The following is a 19,120-nucleotide window of genomic DNA, read 5'->3' as shown; positions in this document are numbered from 1 at the left end:
TTTGAGTACAGAAGAACAATCTAAGAGTCACATTTGTTGGTAAATACAGTTGTCCATCCGACAACCGTCTGTGGACCGATAGGAAGATTCTACAGTAGAAATGAGTTGTCGTTTTCTTTAGACAAAGGGAATGAGATATTAGGTTTTTACACCCGGCGCTCAACCTTTCATTACTTTGCCAGCTCTGCCACGTGCAACGGTGCGTATACTGATAAAATTCTCTCAAGCTTCAGTTTTTGGCAGACTAAAAAAAGGTTGTCTTGCAGCAGGCAATTTCCCTGTATTTTGTATTCTTCCAGGCTTCCTTTTATTTTAAGAATGCTGCTGGTCCCTGCTGATGAAAAGCAGAGCCTCAGCATGGTGCATCAACACCACCTCAAACGTCCCTGCAGCAATACTTCATTATAGGTATGATTTTAGATTTGTTGCTCACATATCACTTTGAAATTTAGCTCAAAAGCTCCGTTCCGGTCTCAAATGACCACAAAAATCATCTCCCGCAACTGACTTCCAAGCATTTTCGGAAACTCCAGACATGTTTTCATAGTTCTTTCTTGGTAATGGCCTCATTTGTGTCACCCTTCCATGTGGCTCCACTCTTTGTGCGCACAGAGGGTTGTGAGGGATGACCTTGACTAGATTGATGTAGTTCCTGGTAATTGAACCAATATCGTGCAGTGGGATATCCAAACATTTTCTTTTCACGTTCTTTTCCTTCATTAATGGATTTAATATACCGGTAACTGTTTTGGAATGCTTAATGGAATGTTTTCGGTACAAGTTGTCAGATACTTGTGAAATTAATCGACCGGTCCATTGAAAAGAAGCATCTCAAAAGAGCAATTTGTTTACTAATCCTGTTCTTGAGGTCAACTGATTTTGTGAGTTTAGTCAAAATGGTTCAATGAAGGTGGAAAGGCTGTTCCTCACACACAAATATTGTATGATTTTGAAAATCTGGAATGGCTTGAGTGCTATTCGCAAATCGCAAGTTTTTTTTTAAAAAAAAAATATTATTTTTTTATTTTTTTATAGCATACAGGTTTGGAAAGACATGAGAATAAGTAAATATTGGCTTATTTTTATTTCTGGTGATCTGTGCCTTTAAGCTTTAATTTGTATCTGAAGTCTGCATAAATTAGTTGGCATCATATCAGTTCTGGCCACAGGAGGGCAATGATGACTCATACTAAGCTTTTACCCCAGGGCCAAGAACAACTGACTTGAAGAATGTATGTTTTTTTAAGCATTTGTGTGTGATCACATGCGGCATTAAGAGTGTCTGTCTCTGTGTGTCACTGGCCTCTCAAGCAAGAGTGTCAATACTGCTGTGAAAGGCTCCTCCACACATCAGTCACATTAAGGGCCCCTACAGTCACTGAACCTTGAAAGCAGCATGACTAAAACACACTGCAGAGATGGAGAGACGCTGATATCTCAAGAGCCACAGAGGTAAGCAGCATCCACGGTTAAGTAATGACGCTTCTCAACTGTCCTCTGATAGCACCAGCTTCAGACTAGTTGCAAGCTCCTGATGAACTGAACAAAGAGTTGTTGACATGAACCTTTTGATTTCAGATCAAATGTTTTGACTTCCTTTCACATTTCATTTAGACTATTCCTGACCTGTCAATGATAATAATCCTAATTGTGTGTCATATGTTGTCACACTATTTGGGTCAGTGTTTTGTAATGTGTGTTGTAGTTGAGATAGAAGTGAGTAAGTGAGCTCAGTCTTATCACAACCTAATTCTCCTGGACTTGGGTTGTATCATTGCAAGACCAAGAACATGAGCCAGGGTCTGGTAAATAGGATTTTTTAAAATTTATTTATAATAAAATAGTGTTAATAATAATAATACAAAAATTTGCAGTAGAACTTTAATATTCATAACAGCATTTTTTATTTGCATTAAAGCTGCAGTAGGTAACTCTTGTACAAATGTATTTTTTACATATTTGTTAAACCTGTTATTATGTCCTGACTAGAATATGTAGTAGAATATGAGGGAGATAATCTGTGAAAAAATTAAGCTCCTCTGGCTCCTCCCAGTGGTCCAATTGCCATTTGCAGAAATACACCGTTCCCGGTAAGAAACAACCAATCAGAGCCAGGAGCAGTGTCAATCATTCTCGTGTGCACGCTGATCACAACCCCCTCTCATGTCATGCACAGCTCGTACAGGCCTTCAAATTCAAGATTAAGCCTAGTTCAGACTGCATGATCTTCAAACTCGTCGGGCCACTGCTCTTTTCATACTACATGACTATCTGGGGTATCATTCAGTCACTGCTGTGTTCACACTGACCGATGGTTTGACGACAGAGGAGTTCACACTGCATGACTGAACAAGAGGAAGAATCGCCGACAACTCTCTCTCTCCGGTGCGCAAACTACGTTTCCCAATTACACGTGCGATGTGATGAGTAAACAACACGAGATCACACGTGCGTCAGACCGGAGTTCTCGCGCGAGACTTTGAATTGTTATAAAAAATGATAAACTGCACAAAGTTTGCTTCAAATTGTGTGCGCGCTGATTTGTGGAGAAAAGGAAAAAAGATTATGGCTGGATTGTGTTCTGCAAAGACATAAACAATTTTGTAATGTGCTGCTGCTGTGGCTGGACGTGCAAATGTTTGGCCTTTGTTTCTGTTTGATAGAATTGTAAATATATCTATTAAAATACTGATATACTGCTCTATAAGTCCTCCCTGAACCTCCCGCTGCCATGTATCTCACTCTTTCATTGACTGTCGGTCATCGCCGATGTAATTTTCAGTCAGAACGCAGTTCACACAGCAGGAGTTTCAATCGCCGACAGGTCCAGATATTTAGCATGCCAAATATCTCATGGGCGTCGGCGACTCATCCAATAATAACCAACTGCAGAACCGCAGAACCCATATACGTCACTCACAACGGTCTGAGGACAACAGCGCCATGCCACAGTCTCATGCCGGAAGTGGGCGGAGTTCACGAAAACAACAATCGGCACGGCGGAAGAAGAGAACACGGTAAACAGCTGTTTTGTGTTGTGGTTTTAATCTATCAAGTTTATTTGTGTTGTGTATTTGATCCATCGTTGTTGTATTAACACTTTATAGAACTTGGCTCTATTTTTTTCTAATGTGCTCTGCTTTACGATGTCTATTGCGTCTGTTGATATGGTCTTGGTTTAAGTAACTTGTTTGTGATTTTATTTTGTTGCTGGCGCCGTATTTTTTATTTGCTTTTATCTGATACTGAACAGTGTTTTATGTGTTTTTCCCACTAATTTATTGAGGCATTACGATTTGGAGAGGATCAGCTTTACTTCATGTACATCAATGCAAGACATTCTGCAACAGTTTCTACTGCCCAGTGTTTTAAACTGACCAGATGGCACAGTACACCTTCAAATTCACTTCAAAAAGTAGCTGTCCATGGAGGTATGAAGGTTTTGAGTTATTTGTTTATACACAGTAGCAAGAAATAGTATTTATTTGTTGTCCCTTTTGAATTAGTTGGTTATAAAGTTTCAAGTGTATATATATATATATATATATATATATATATATATATATATATATATATATATATATATATATATATATATATATATAGTGCTTAAGCTAACAAAATGCAAACACTATTTCATGTGTTTGAATGTGTCCCATTAAAATTAAATTAAGTACACAACCAAGCATTATATATATCTGTTTGATTTGTTGCAGTAAATTGACAATCAGAATGTCACCCAGGATAATGGAAGCTGATCAAAAACAAGGTTAGTTTTAAAAGGCTCTAATAAAGACATAAGCTACTTATACAGATAGTGTGTTGTTATATGTCACATTTTCCAGGAATGTTCTTCTATTCTATAATGTTCAATTGTTTTAGACTATTCCACAACAGTTGGATGGCTCTATTGACAGTATGATCTTCATGTTAATGGTAAGAAAAAGAAGGAAAAGGTAATTTTTTTTTAAATACAAGCTTCCCTTCATTAGGATAAAAAACATGAGGGCTTTTCACACTTGAAATAGTAAACTCCGGATATACAGAATCTTGGGTTATCTTGCTTCATGTTTCACACTGATCATCATTTACCTGAGATGAACAATTAATCCTGGGTATTCATACACTGCCGTTCCACACTGTACTTTAATAAACCATGGGATAACATATGTGCAGTATCAGGGTCACTGACAGACACTGCACTGCACACAATATGTTTTCATAAATGCTCAAGCTTTGCATGTCCTTGTATTACAAGTTTATCCTGAATGGACATTTCAGACTATACAATAATTTAAATGGTCTCTTCTTCGCTGCAATTGCGTTTTCTGTTCGCATTTGATGTTTTTCCTCTTCAATGCTGACTTTATTATTTATATAGAGTGCACAGTGGTTCAGTGACTGTCCAAAGCACGTAAATATAAAAGTGTGAAATGTTACTTTACCCGAGGTTAAAAGTGTGTTTAGAATGACGATAAGCTCAGTGTGAGAAGCCCTATGAAGTGCTTGCCTTTAATTTCTGTATACATTTTGAACTGAAAATGGTTAATTAATTTGATTGTGACAGGGTATCATTTATGTCAGAAATTTAGACATGAGAAACTGAATTTCACAACTTTATTATACATGCTACATCCTGACTTCAACACACAATATTGTTAAAACACTTCCAACATTTCATCCTATTTTTTTGTACCCTTGTCTCATGAAGGAGCCAAGGATCACAGTAGACCTCTGCACTGCAGTGTAAAGACTGTGGAACAACCAAAAGTTTTCAACAGTTTAGTGGAAGAGCCATGATTTCTGAAATTTGAAAGTGGAAGACTAAGAAAAAGCCCTTCGACTTTCACAGGCTGAATGGTTGACCGACAACTGGCCAAAGAGACAGTTGTCAATGTTTATAGAGGTTACATTTATTTTGTCATGTACCTGCTGTGCAATAACTTTCAACTTAGTTCAATTTATTCCCCTTGGTCTGATTGTGTATTTTTTTTAAAGCAAACCCAAGCTAGTATATGATGCCTTTGCTACTTAAGGGGATTTTTAAGGAACATTTGATAAAATTAAACCATTTCTGTGTGTTTTGGGGTTTGTTTGATTAATCTGAATCATGCATAACAGTGTAGAATTGTGTAATATATATTATGTACTATGAAAAAAAGGTTTATTCTGAGATGCTTGAGTAAAAAACAAATATATTGTGTCATAAAAATAAATGTTCAAATGCTCAATCTTTGTTTTCATTTTTTGTGTGTTAAGATTTGTGTTCAGTTTATTTAATATAATATTTAAGACATAATATAAATAAATAAAAAATAATAGCAACTTTTTACTTTAAAAACGTTACAATGTTTTTTATAAATACATTTTTAACGTAAATTATTTGATTTTATATTAATATCCAGTATTGTTTATTTTAAAACATATTTATATGATTTAACTATGAGTGAGTATATCTATCTAGCCTATCTATCATCTCTCTATCTATCTTCAATTAGAACTTATTAATTAAATACTTGACATTATTAACATCGTTTAAACTTTGGGCTTGAAACGCTCCAAATAGAGCAATGTATGTGAAGATAAATCAGCTCCGCCCACTTCCGGCATGAGACTGTGGCGTGGCGCTGTTGTCACCCTCAGACTGTTGTGAGTGACGTATATGGGTTCTGCGGTTCTGCAGTTAGACCTGTCTCGACTCATCGGCGATTCTCTCTGATCACGTCTTTGATTATTCACACTGCGTGATTTTTACTCGCGTGCATGAGCACCGATTTGCTTATGATCTCGGGCATTTGTCGGCGATTTCACAAAACCTGTCGGCGACTCAAAATCGGGGCAAAAAAAAAGTGAACTGGAGTATGTCAGAAAATAAAATAATCAAAGTATTTATCGAATATTTATGCATTTAAACTTGCTTTTAATTCAGTTTTGGTAAAAGTATCGTGAATTTAAAAAAAATAAAAATAATAATAAAAAAAGTTAGCTAGTGAGCAACTATGATATATCAACGTTCTTTTAGTTTATTATGTATTTAAACAAATAGTTTATTATGTAGAATAATACACAGACAGAGGCTCTCACACTACCCAAATCAAACTGCACGTTTTTTCGTGTCCGCAGATTGCTGCCTTGTAAATTATTAGCATACATATTACTATGATTAATGAATGAAACAACATGATCGGAGCTGTTTTCATGGTTGTGTTTATCGTTTATCATTTACATTTACATTCGGATAAGACGTTAAAATGAGGTTCTGACTTTCTGTGATAATTAAAAATCCCATGTCCTTTGGAAAAAGAATAAGGGTGTAACCCTGGCATCCTGGCCAAATTTGCCCATAGGTCTGTGTCCATCATGGCCACCTAATAATCCCCATATACCAATTAGCTCCATAACCTCTCCGCCATAAACAGGTGTGTGGTGGCCTTTCAGGTGCAATGCGGCTTTGGTGGTGGTTGAGGAGATCCCCCCTTATACGTATATATATATATATATATATATATATATATATATATATATATATATATATATATATATATATATATATATATATATACAGCAATTCGAGTACCCAGAAAAGCGCTATATAAATGTAACAAATTAATTAATTGATTACATGCAAATATTGTAGCCTACACCTCCGCATGTAAACAAACTTCCAAGACTATCAAGTTTATAAAAGACAAACTTCTAAAAACAAATATAGACTAGTTGTCTATATAAATACTCACTCATATAATATAAGTGAGCATTAATGTAGCGGAGCTCCATTATATGGAGCTGGATCTGTGACGCTAAATGCTTCCAGTGTGAATACTCTTGTGCGTCTGCAGCTGCTGAAATGAAGCTCACGCACTGCTCACGTTTGCAGTGTGAAAAAGACGTTAATTCCAGTGAAAGGAACTCTTAACTCTCAGCATAGAGATGTTTGACAATTCCATACTTCCAACTTTGTGAGAACAGTTTGGGGACGACCCCTTTCTTTTCCAAGTGCACAAAGCAAGGTCCATAAAGACATGGATGAGTGGGTTTGGTGTGGAGGAACTTGACTGGCTTGACCTCGACCTGCTAGAACACCTCTGAGACAGCGATCCAGGCCTTCTCTTTCAACATCACTGCCTGAAATGTAATGGTCAAAAATTCCAGTGAACACACTCTTAAACCTTGTGGAAATCCTTCACAGATGAGTGGAAGCTATAAGAATGCAGTGCCATTAAAGTTTATGCGCATGTAAAGGCAGGCATCCAAAAACTTTTGGCAATGTATAACATGTGACAACCAACCCCATGTAAAAGTACATTTGTCTTTTCCACTAAATACACAAACTGACAAAAATGCATAAAATCCCTGCGCTCAGCCGCTGTAAAAAAAAACATCCCAGTCCCTCTGGGAGCAGCTGTTCTTGTCCCATAGCATTAGCGTTTAATGCTGTGGTGTTGATATCTTTGTTTGAGCATCTACACATGCTGATGGTGAGCGGGTTCACCGTTAACACTTATTCTGTTTGTCAGCTTTGACTCATGCATTCCGGACTCATGCTGTCCTGTCCACTGACTCAGCCACACCTCTCCAGCCTCAGTGTCGATAAGTCGATAAGATCGCGCCGTGGCGCAATTAAGACATTATTAAACTGTTCACCGGCCCCTTCTGAACTCCAGACTCATCCCGCAGCTTCACAGGGGTCTTCCCTCCCTCCATCATCAGTGAAATCCCCAGTCTGTCTGTGAAACCTCGGCTGTGCTCCGTGCATCTGACCTTCTGTAACCCCACTCATCTCTTCTCGTCAGGCTGTGCCCGTCGGGTGTGGAAGTGCCAGGGTAAAGACAGCTGCAGTAGAGTAGTCATGTGGGCAGGCAGACCTCATCTGCCACCACTGAGGGGTGAAAATGTGGCCTAGTGTGTGTACGTGCAGAAACCCCTGAGAGTATCTATAAAGAGCACTCAGCCAATCGAAAGGCTTTGGGTTCATGCCTGAGCTCATATTATTATTGGTTATTATGATTTTAATTATTGTAAATATCACTGCACTGGCCTCTGTGAGAGGAGATGGACATATGTTACAAGATTTGACTCGTATTTTAGGTCAGTTTAATGCCAATTAAGTTGAAGTTAAATATGAAAGCTTGTTTCCACCAGAGAATACATTTTTTAAAAGATAATTGTGACTTTTTATCTCAGAGTTGTGACTTTATGTCACACAATTCTGCCTTTTAAACTCGCAATCGCAAGAAAACCTTAAAAAGTAACAATTACCTTTATTTACTTATTTTAGGTTTATTTATTTATTTCAGTTTTAGCTCTAGTTATCTATGATAACTCTGCTCCAAATGCCACAAAACTTTGCTGAGAAAATATGTAGCATTACAAATATTATGAAATATGGGTTAAAAGTGTGTACATAATTTAAATCACTCAAAAAAACAAGAACTTTGAAGTATACTGATTCAAACACCTCCTTTGAGCTCATTGCATCCTCACAGTTTTGCTCATGTCTGAATAGAAATGAAGAACAATTATACGAGTGAGCCATTTTTATAGATCGATTATAGCCACAATTTAGTGTAAGACGCATTCCACATAACCTGCAAAACCGTGCAAACATCAAATGAAACTGCAATATGAGTTTACATTGGACAAAGAACAAAGCGCAACACTGTTTTCTCTGTATACACATTTTTTACTTATTTACTCATACACTCACACAAAAACTCTCCCAGCAACCAATATAAACTTCAATCAAGGCACCATGGAGCTGTTGTGTGAATGTCACGCTGTGATAAACACATCCACGCTACAATAACTTTTTATTTGTTTTCTTGCAGCATCACAGACAAGAGACTTTCAATCATAGTGGTGTTCAGAGAAGGTGATTATGAGAATGGGAGGTAAGATTTCTTCCACATCACAAAGGTGCTAAACGGAGGGGTAATTTAAGAGTAATTTAGCCTTTGTCTCAGATGTGATGTTCAGAAAGATTCAGAAGACCTTTCAGCTGAGATCCAAGACTGTTGATATTTATTTCACACAGAACTTGTTGAATCACACTTCAGTGTTGAAGTTGAGAGAATCTAAAGGCCTGTTTTGATCACCTCTGATGTGACAATTCCATCCTGCTGATCCATTCATCACCATTCTCTTTTTTCTAATCATTGAGACAAAACGTTCCTGAAGCCATTCATGAAAGTAGCTTCTCTTCCTCTGAAATATCGCTCTTCAAATGAAAAAGCAATTTAGAGAAGCCAACATTTTGAAAGAAGCTTTCTTGGTTGAAGTGGAAACGCAACCTTAATTAGCAAATGATAATTGTATGCCGCACACTTTACTTTGCAATCTGAGGCTCGGCGCTGGAACTCTTGGAAATTGCGAGCGTCCTTCCCAGCCCACTCGCCACCGACATTTTGGAAATGTTAATACATTCACAGACGCTAAATTACAAGCAAATCCAGTTGAAGAGATGTTTGTTACGTCAATAACTGCAGTTCATTAACTGGGGAATAGTTCTGCTGCCATGAGAATGTAGAGATTAATTCATATTCAATCACCTTTTTTTTTTTTATAAAGTTTCACTGTTGCGGCCGTACTTTTTCTCAGCATACTTTTTCTCTCGGTTGTTCGGCATTGTGATGTTGGGAATTGGGTTGACTCTTGATGAATTGTTTTAATGCTCCTCAATTTGAGTAGGTTGGTAAAATTTGCCTGCCAAATGATTAAATGTAAATATTTAAAAATCAAGCAATATAAAAGTCATCCTTTATTCATATTACACATTTTATGAGTTCAGCAATGGCATAAAGGCTAATTTTAGTTTTTATAGGTTTATTTATTATTTGTAATAATTTTGGTGGAATTGTAATAATATTTTCTGTCAACTCCAAAAAAGAAAAAAAGAAAAAAAAAAGATATTACTTATAAGTTGGCAACAATACAGAAGCACTACTGCATGCAGTGGTTTTTATTAAGTGATTAAATAAAATATTATCCATAATTGATTAACAGTGTAAGATTTGTTGTAGTGTGTATGTGTGTGTAGTGTAATACTAATAATATCTAATGTATAATTAACACATAATTTGTTTCTGCCTGACTGTTAACACACCGAGTTACACCTTTTTTTTTTGATAAGAATTAAATCAAAATAATACATAGATACATACATTCATATTTGTTTTGTCTTCGTAAGAATCTGTGTTTGTCAAGCTTTTTCTGATCTTAAAAAAAATATTTTTTAACAAACAAACAAATAAATAAATAATCAAGAAAAAATCTACTTCATTTATTTTTTTTATTTCAGATGTCAAGGCCAATTTTATTGTGTACTTGAAAATGTCTCATGAATCAGTTTATGTATTTATATCTAATTAATCAATTTATTTATTTATGAATCAATCATGGCATTGAATGAGATCAGGTTAATACAGTTCAACAAAACAATTACAATCATGACGCTTCATAACATCTGTGGTTCCAGGGCCAGTGGAGGACTATTGCAGAAGGAATAAAGGTTCATGAGAGTTTGTGTCCCTCTTTTCCTGCGTCACCTGTCTAAATTAGACAAACACGAGCAGGTTATTAACAGTCTAATATTGGAAGCTAATGTTTGATCAATCACACGGTCTATAGTGTGAGTTAAGTCAACATTACCGAAGCAAACAACAGAAAACCTTAAACCAAAGAAAGGTCATCTGATCAATAATCCATTTAAGATGCTCTGTTGGATTCCGACGGCCGACCGCCAGCAATCAAGAGGGAGGGATTTATCTGTGCCCAACGTTTAATCCTCAGTCCTGAGGACGCTAGTGACTTAGACATTCGATTTTCAGTACCCCCTTCAAAACCAAGATCCATTTTAGGAAAAAGGCGATTTAGAAATCATGTTCAGTTTCATAGCTGGGTGAACTGGATGGATTTAAGATGAAAAACACTTTGCATTTCTAAATGGGGGGAGAAAAACTGCTGATTCCTTTGCAAGCAGTTGACAATGAAGACAGTAAATTACCTCTTTTGTGTGCTGTTTTTTTCCCGGGAGGAGCCCTAATCTTAAATTCATATATTACGAAGACAGATGTTTAGCATCCTCAAGCTTTTGCTGAAACAGCTGTGTTTGAATAAATGACAGCGAATGAGAGGGTTTTATGGCTGTTTGCTTCAGTAACATGCTCTTAGTGAGAAATTGTTAAAGATGATGCGTGACTTGTTTTCTTTCTCCATTCAGCTTAATGTGAGCAGACAACTGGAACTTTCAAAGGTTGATTTTGTCAAAAAAGTGTAAACCCTTTGGCTCCGTAGTGATATTAAAACATTAGGCAACATCTGTTTGAGGAACCTGTTAAGTATAAATAGTTTGGAAGTCCCATTAGTCCAGGCTGAAAATATAAAATATACACACATTCTTCGCATGTATGCATTTGCATTTGCATTCTGCATTTTTACTTTCTCAAGGACACACACACACACACACACACACATACAACCTTAAAGGTTCATAAAACCCACTGATTTAGCAGCAGTCAGTTCTCCCCACATTTTTTTTTAAATGCTGCAAAAGTGTGCATGTGTAACATGTAGCTCTATGTCTGTTTAGTTTCAGTGTGTTTTGGTTCAGTTTTCCCTTTTCTGGTTTGCCTAAGTTCCCTATATTAGTTTCCATAGTTCCCATGCACCTGTTCTGTTTTCCAAACCTTCAGTTCCTTCATTTCGTTGTTTGTTCTCGTTAACCTTAATCTAGTGCTTTTCCTAGATTTGGTCCTGTAGTTTCTTGAGGATTTGTGATTTGTCTTTGTATTCTCTATCCTGATGCCCTTATTGCAGCCCACACTGCGCCGTGACAGCATGGCAAGCTGCAGAGCGGAGAAGGAAGTTGAGAGACTGTCAACACAATAACGGCTATTGATTCATTCAGTTGTAAGGGAAACAGGTCAATTTAGCTCAAAGGGAATATTAATTTACTGGGAACTTTGAAAGAATCACTACTTTTACGTCACATGCAAATGACTGCAGCGGATGTATATATAACTAGTGAAAAAACACAATTTATTAGCATGGTAACTTGATCAGCAGTTTAAGACATTGAATTTGTAAGCACATAACCCAAGACACTTTTCTTTAACAATATAAACAAGACTTTATTGATTATTCTAACACAAACTAATAACTAACACACACACACACACACACACACACACACACACACACACACACACACACACATTAGTTGCAGAAAGAAAAGATGAAAGAAGGGGGGGGGGTTATTACAGCTTAGACAACATATACTTCCATGTTTATCACTTTTAGCAGTGTTTTATGTAACTTCAAAGGGTTTCTGTAAAATGACACCAACATTTTGAACCTAGACCTTGTATATGTGTATGGGAAGCTTTTCAATTTGGGTAGGCCAAATCCAGGCGGAAATCCCAAAAAATGGTCCTGAGTGTAAGAGGTTAAGTCCTCCCTACGGGTAAGCATCTTGGTGCATACTTCCAACTGGAATATGCTTCCCAGTGTACCTTGGTATTCCTATGTTAGATGGGAGTCCTTCATCCGTACTAGTCTTACGACAGGGACCTCACGTTAATGTAGGGGACTGGAAGTGATATTATTGGGACCCCCATTCGTCAGTCACTGACGTTACTCGGAGTGACTGAACGGAAGTTTTGGTTACATATGTAACCCTCGTTCTCTAAGGAGGGAACGGAGACGTAACGTTCCTCTGCCACATCTGGTGTACTGCTGAAATGGCCAGGAGTTTATGGCCTTGGCTCCTCAGCAGGTAACATAATGCGAAAATGCAGTGCACCGCTATGTAAATTCCGCATGCCTATGGCATTGGCACTGCCATTGGGTGCTTTCTTAGATCTCGAAGTTGATAGGCTTCTAAGCGAAATCCCCATTCGTCAGTCACTGACGTTACGTCTCCGTTCCCTCCTCAGGGAACGAGGGTTATATACGTAACCAAGATGATCTATGGCATTATATTATTATCAGGGCGTGAAAGGTTGCAGAGATGGAGATTGTAGATTATCACAGACACATGTTGAGCACATGAAAGCAGTACCTTGTCATTGCATCTCTGTACACTAGTTTCTGTACACTAACGAATACTTTCATCTTCAATAACAGTGCAAACATGATATAGTTAAGAGATTCATTGAATAAAACAGGATTCCAGAACTCAGTCACTGATAAACTCTCGCTGTTTGATTGACAGTTGCAGCGCTCACTGCTCTAACGATTGCAAAGGGAGCTTTCTTTGATCGCTTTCCTTACAGAATTTAATAACAAAGATTATTTTCATCCTAAGAAAAACAACACAAGTTGACATTTAGTCACTGGTTTGATTTACTGACACACAAACAAAGAACATCTGACTACATGAATTATTACATTTCAGATCAGGCATTAGAATGAACACAGCACTCACATGTTGCATTCCTATCAAGCCCAGGCACTGCACACTATTTTGTAATCCTCAACATCCTTTTTATTGCTTGGTAGCTCAATCTGTTGACTTGGCCTCCAAATTCCACAGATTTCAATCCAATCGATCATCAGTGGGATGTGCTGAACAAACAATTCTGATCCATGGGGGCCCCACCTCGCAACTTACAGGACTTAAGTGATTTACTGCTATCATCTTAGTGCCAGATACTGGAGGCATCCAGATGGGTCAGGGCTGTTTTGGCAGCAAAAGGGGGACCAGCACAATATTAGGTCATAATGTTATGCCTGGTCGGTGTAGTTATAACAGTGACATGGATTATGTGCGATCTAAGAATAATAGTCACACTATATATGTCATATAGACATGATATAGAATTATGCAGTTGAACAATGATTTATAAGTCTGTCTGGCATCTTTTTTAAATTATCTGATGCATTTAAAGTCTCAGTCTCTGTGGGGTTAAATAGATTTCAGCCCATAAGGTCACTCAGAGGTCTTTAAAAAGAAAAAAAGGTCTCTCTTAAGCTTATCATTTTTATAAGCCATTTGATTGACTGGTACACTTGTGTGGATGAATTGCATTTGTGTCAAAGACTCAGGATCTATTGAAGATAATTAAAATGATGCAGATGCAAGTCTTACAAAGCAAAAACAAACACTCATTTTGACCCATTACTGCCATCTCACACTTTGAAGGAAATCAATGCGTGCTGTTGTGAATAATTAAACAAGGCGTCTTCTCATAGGATAAAGACATGCAGTCTAATGAATAACTACGAGACAACAATATTCATAAATGTAGTATACACTGTAAAAAAAAGCAGATCTCCAATTGAAAGTTTTCAAGTGACTGATCACATCTACATTTTTCAGTTGGCCAAATTGAATTAAATAGCATCAATTCACAGAATTTCAATTAGGTCAACTGAAAAATGTATCATTTCACATCATTTCAATGTGGCAAACTGTAACATTTAGATGTGATAAGTCACAAGAAAATTTTCAATTGGAGACATTATTATTATTATTATTATTATTTTTTTTTTACAGTGTAGTACAAGAACATTAAAATGACCTAGTTTGGTTGATTTGCCAAACAAAGACCCCTATTGCTGAAACACAAACATTCATAAGATAACTTTTTATTAGCCAATGATCTCTCTTTTTTTTATCATTTTAGTTGTAAATGTCACAGTCCACATTAATTTCACACGCCATTGCTTGGAACCTAAGCTATCATAATAATTATTTATTAATTTGCTTGTTTGATAATGAATTCTGTTTTATGAATGGAAATTATGTAAAATGTTTTATATGTTCATTTTAAATGTGTTCACATGTACTATTAGAAATACATTTCAGATTTGAATGTATAATGTAGTCTGATGTGCTGATGTTGATCTGATCAAGTATAAAGGGATCCTATGAATTTAGGTATTGGTTTTTAAAACAGAACATCAGAAAATGAATTGAAAGCATTTCTGAAAACATAATGATGTGTGGGCTATATTTGTACTATGAACCCTGTATCTTACCTGAGATTAAGTCTCCAAAAATGACTTTAGTCATTTTGCACAATTTACATTTTCTCAATACTCCATACCAAGTTTATTAAAAAGCTCATGCAATTTCAGATGTTGCAGAAGAGGTGGGTGTACTTCATGTTTTGAATATATAACATGTAAAAGTCGGATTAAGTCAGTAACTGTAACCTGATTACAGGAATTTCAGATCAACATAATCATTCATTGCATACAACTTAAACTTGAAATCTCCATCCCAGAGGTCTTATCAGGTCAACTAATAATTTTCTCAAAAGAAATGAATAAATTAAACATAACTCTAAATCAAAAGCCTTTCATATCAAAGTATTACGATCTACTTTAAGTATTTTTCTTGTTTGTATTATGTTAACCTTCTCCTGAAAGCATGTTTTGTGTGGGTAGGTCCTCTTCCAGAATTTTCTTTACTGGAGTAGATGCCATGTACATTAAGTACAAATATATCGCCTTGTTTACTAAAACTCTTTTTGGGCCTGACAAAATTATGGAAAACATAAGCTTTTGAACAGCAGCAATAGTAGTGTAGGGGTAAGATAGATATGTAGCATCAATTGTTTTATGCAAATTGACAAAAGGTTCGAATCTGCCTTTTGCTGAGCTCGCTCTACTCCCGTTTCCCATCACATACCGAAGGCATTTATTTTCAATAAAAGTGAAGAAAATATTAGAAAAGGGAAAATATAGCAGCTAACTTGTTTAATAATAAATATGTTTATCAGATAGGGTAAACAGATATGTGCTGAATTGGAGATGATAAAAGTGAGTGGCTCCAAAATCATTGGTCTTAAAAAGTGAGGTCTTGTCCACCTACATACACTGGTTCTGACGCCCATGTTAAAAACCCATGTCCCAGTCTACAAGATCAGCCGAGTAAAACAACAGCAGGTTCATTTGTCGATCTGTCCAACTATTAACAATGCTACACAACTGAACAGCCAACATTTGAATGTTAATATTGACGGTGGTGCAGAGCGTTTGAGAGGGCACATACAAATCCAGTTCAGAGTGTATAAGACGGACATCCACTGAATGAGGAAAAAAAAGAAGGGAAAGCAAAATAATAAGCTACATGCAAATAATAAAATGCATGTTTTATACTGCACAAACAATATTTTCTATCCCCCTACACTGCCCCTACCCCTAACCCTACCCATCACAGGAAACATTCTGCATTTTAATTTCTAAAAAAAATCATCCTGTGTGATTTATAAGATGTTTTCCTCATGGGGACCAAACAATGTCCCCACAAGGACAAAGATTTTGAATATTGCCATCTTTGTGGGGCTATTTTGTCCTCATAACGTATGGATGCCCCCCCCCCCCCCCCCCCCACACACACACACATGCAAATACACAGAGGTTCAAATAAAGACATCAAGCACAGCTATTTTTGAAATGATTTTCAATTTTCTTTCAGAAATATACAGAGCCAAAGCATCATAAGATCACAGACCATTACAGGTAAAGTACATCTGTTTAATGCTTTTACTGATAGAGAGAGTCACTGCAAGAAAAATAGTGGTTAACCTTCTGTTATAACCCCAGAACATTACAGTATAATGACTTCAGAACTGCTGGATTGATTTTCTCGACCTTTGTTACGGCAGTAGCATGTCACTTAAAGACTAACGAGATAGTGTCTTGTGGAAATAAAACTTTAAATAAAAATATCATGTAGAAAGTGCTTGGGACATAAAAAAAAAACACAACTGACACAAACCATTCAGAGAGAGCTGCCCATCATTGTACATAATCTGCTCTCTTACGTACTGTACACTTTACAGAGCACAAATCATCAATGCAATGCCTCCGTAGTGATTACACAATAATATGCCTATGCAGCTTAGACTGTGACCATCCTCAAACAAAACTTGCTCTGGGATCGTCATAATGGAGAGGCCTATATAAAACAGTATCGCCGAGAGAGGGGAATTCATAACATCTCATCAGCCAGTAGCCCGCCTGGCTGTGCTGAAATGTCAGGGGAGAAATGTAAAACCCATAAATGTGGTCTGCTGTCTGCGACTGGCAATGACCCTGTCCTATCATTCAGAGTTGTATTTGTTCATCTGTTTGGTTTGGTTGTAAGTGCATGACCAACCGGTGCCTGAATCAGGCAAGACTTGCGGTCCAGTGGGAGATGGGATTGAAACTCACCAGAGCTGGGCGATAAGAAAAGTACACAGGCTACAAAAGAGTACCGAGAGCTACTCAAACAGAACAACAACCCTAATCCAATATTTGATTACAGGCACCATGTTCATTCTTGCACATGCTAGCAGCTTCTTCACATGAATGGTGATCTGTTTGGGGAGATGTTTTGGCTCTTTTGTCATGTTTTAAGACTGTATCAACAAGTCCATATGGTATACATTATCACATATGTTCATGTCAAATAATCAATACCCATATGGCTATATTAGCATTGTAAAGTGGAAGTGGCAGAAGGGATGGTACAGTAGCTGCCCATGATTTGAATTATGTCTTGGATAAGGTTTTTTTTGTTGTCATTGTTCAGCATTAATTAACTTAATTCAACTAATTGAACTAAAATCGCAGTGTGTAGTCGCTTTGCATGCAGCTTTACCAAACATAATTTCAAAATGTATGACAGGTTTCCTATCTAGGTATTTCACCTGTTATTGGGCATACATTGAGAAATTATACACTTCAGCTTCTTTCAAAGACTGTACCTAAAACTGATATTAGTATGAATTAATAATTATATGATGTGTTGGCATGTTTTCACATTAGCAGGGTTCCCACAACTGTATCTTATTCTGAACCTGTTTTTCTTGTTATGCTCAGATTTAAAGTATTTAATTTCACTCAGAAAGTACAGTTTCTGGCCAATCTCAATAAAATTATTTTTCAGAAGTGGTCAAAAGGTGTAAAAACCTTGAATCGAAATTCAGTGCACATTGCAAGTTTGATTGTTGTATGTTTCAATATTTCTATAGTTCTGTACATTTTTATTTCACATTGCAGGAAACATTTCGTGCCCAGCTATCAATAGAGAAAGATAGGCCAAGGTAAGTATTATAAAGATATTTCATTTTAACCATTTCTTTGCTTATGGCTCTAGCACTGGCATTGCTGTCAACTGAGAGGAAAAATCTAAATTAAAGATTGGTCGTTTGTACAGTATCAATCGTGTGGTTTGCTTTCTGCCCTTTACGAATCAAATTGACAAAAGAACAAAGCAAAATTACTGCAAATTTACACACAGAGAGCATAAGGGATTTATATACAGTGTAGGGAAGACTGAGCTGTATTATCAGCGCTGAAACAGGCCTTTCTGTTTAAGCCTCACAATGGGCACCAATCCATTTGTAAAATTAGACTCATCCAACAGCACTCATGTATGAAACCCATTGAAATGCCACAAACCTAATCATACGTTAAGTGCTTACAGCATCCACTGACTCAGCCTTATAGTGTTTCTTGTATTCGGGTTGAAGGGAGAAACTGTCAGGTCGGTACAATTCAAAACTCTTGCTCTGGGTCAAAATCAAGATCTTTGCATTTCAAGTGAGAGACGCCACAGTTCCTCCTCCTTGTTTATATGAGGGATCGCCTCTGGTCATATTTATCTTTATGAGCGAGGAGGAATGGGAGATAACTTGACGAGGAGATAAAAGAGTTAAGTGTTAGAAGCTTTGATAAGCAAATCACACTGATAGCTTTCATGTCCAATCTGCTTTGCAGTCACAGGGCAGTATTGGAAAGGTTATTCAACTAAATGTAGATACAGAGTGCCATAACCCAGGGAAACTTTGGCAGGGAGAGAGGTGTCAGTATCAGCAGATGTAAGCACAGTTGGCACACGTACTGGGATGAGCTTCAACCTTATTATAAGGGGTCAGTGGCAATTTCATACAATTATGCCACTTAATGTAACACCACATAGATAATGGCTAGTGCTCTTGTCTAGTACTAGAAACATGCTGCCATAATTTAGAATTATTATTTTTTTTGTAGTCTGAATATTTATCCTCAGTATAGTCAAAACGCCGAATTAATTAAGGAATAAAGCAGATGATCTAGGCAATATTATGTATACATTTTTGATTAATATTTTGGCAAAGACAAGGTAAACACCAATTGTAATTGT

At 36.9% G+C, this 19,120-nt stretch overlaps 1 long non-coding RNA gene across 2 annotated transcripts; it reads left to right on the top strand.

The window, feature by feature from the left end:
- Positions 1 to 2,892: 2,892 nt before the first annotated feature.
- LOC137043390 (uncharacterized) lies at positions 2,893 to 4,866 on the top strand. 2 transcript variants are annotated; one of them, XR_010898466.1, is made up of 4 exons: positions 2,893 to 3,017; positions 3,287 to 3,431; positions 3,717 to 3,769; positions 3,883 to 4,865. It is a non-coding gene; the product is annotated as an uncharacterized lncRNA (long non-coding RNA). The 2 variants fall into 2 exon arrangements; XR_010898465.1 differs by having other exon boundaries at positions 3,717 to 4,866.
- Positions 4,867 to 19,120: the final 14,254 nt, after the last annotated feature.

This window comes from Pseudorasbora parva, chromosome 16, assembly GCF_024679245.1.
Source record: "Pseudorasbora parva isolate DD20220531a chromosome 16, ASM2467924v1, whole genome shotgun sequence".
NCBI classification, from domain to species: domain Eukaryota; kingdom Metazoa; phylum Chordata; class Actinopteri; order Cypriniformes; family Gobionidae; genus Pseudorasbora; species Pseudorasbora parva.
The sequence above is the reverse complement of the archived record's forward strand: the minus strand, read 5'-3'. Positions and strand labels throughout refer to the sequence as shown.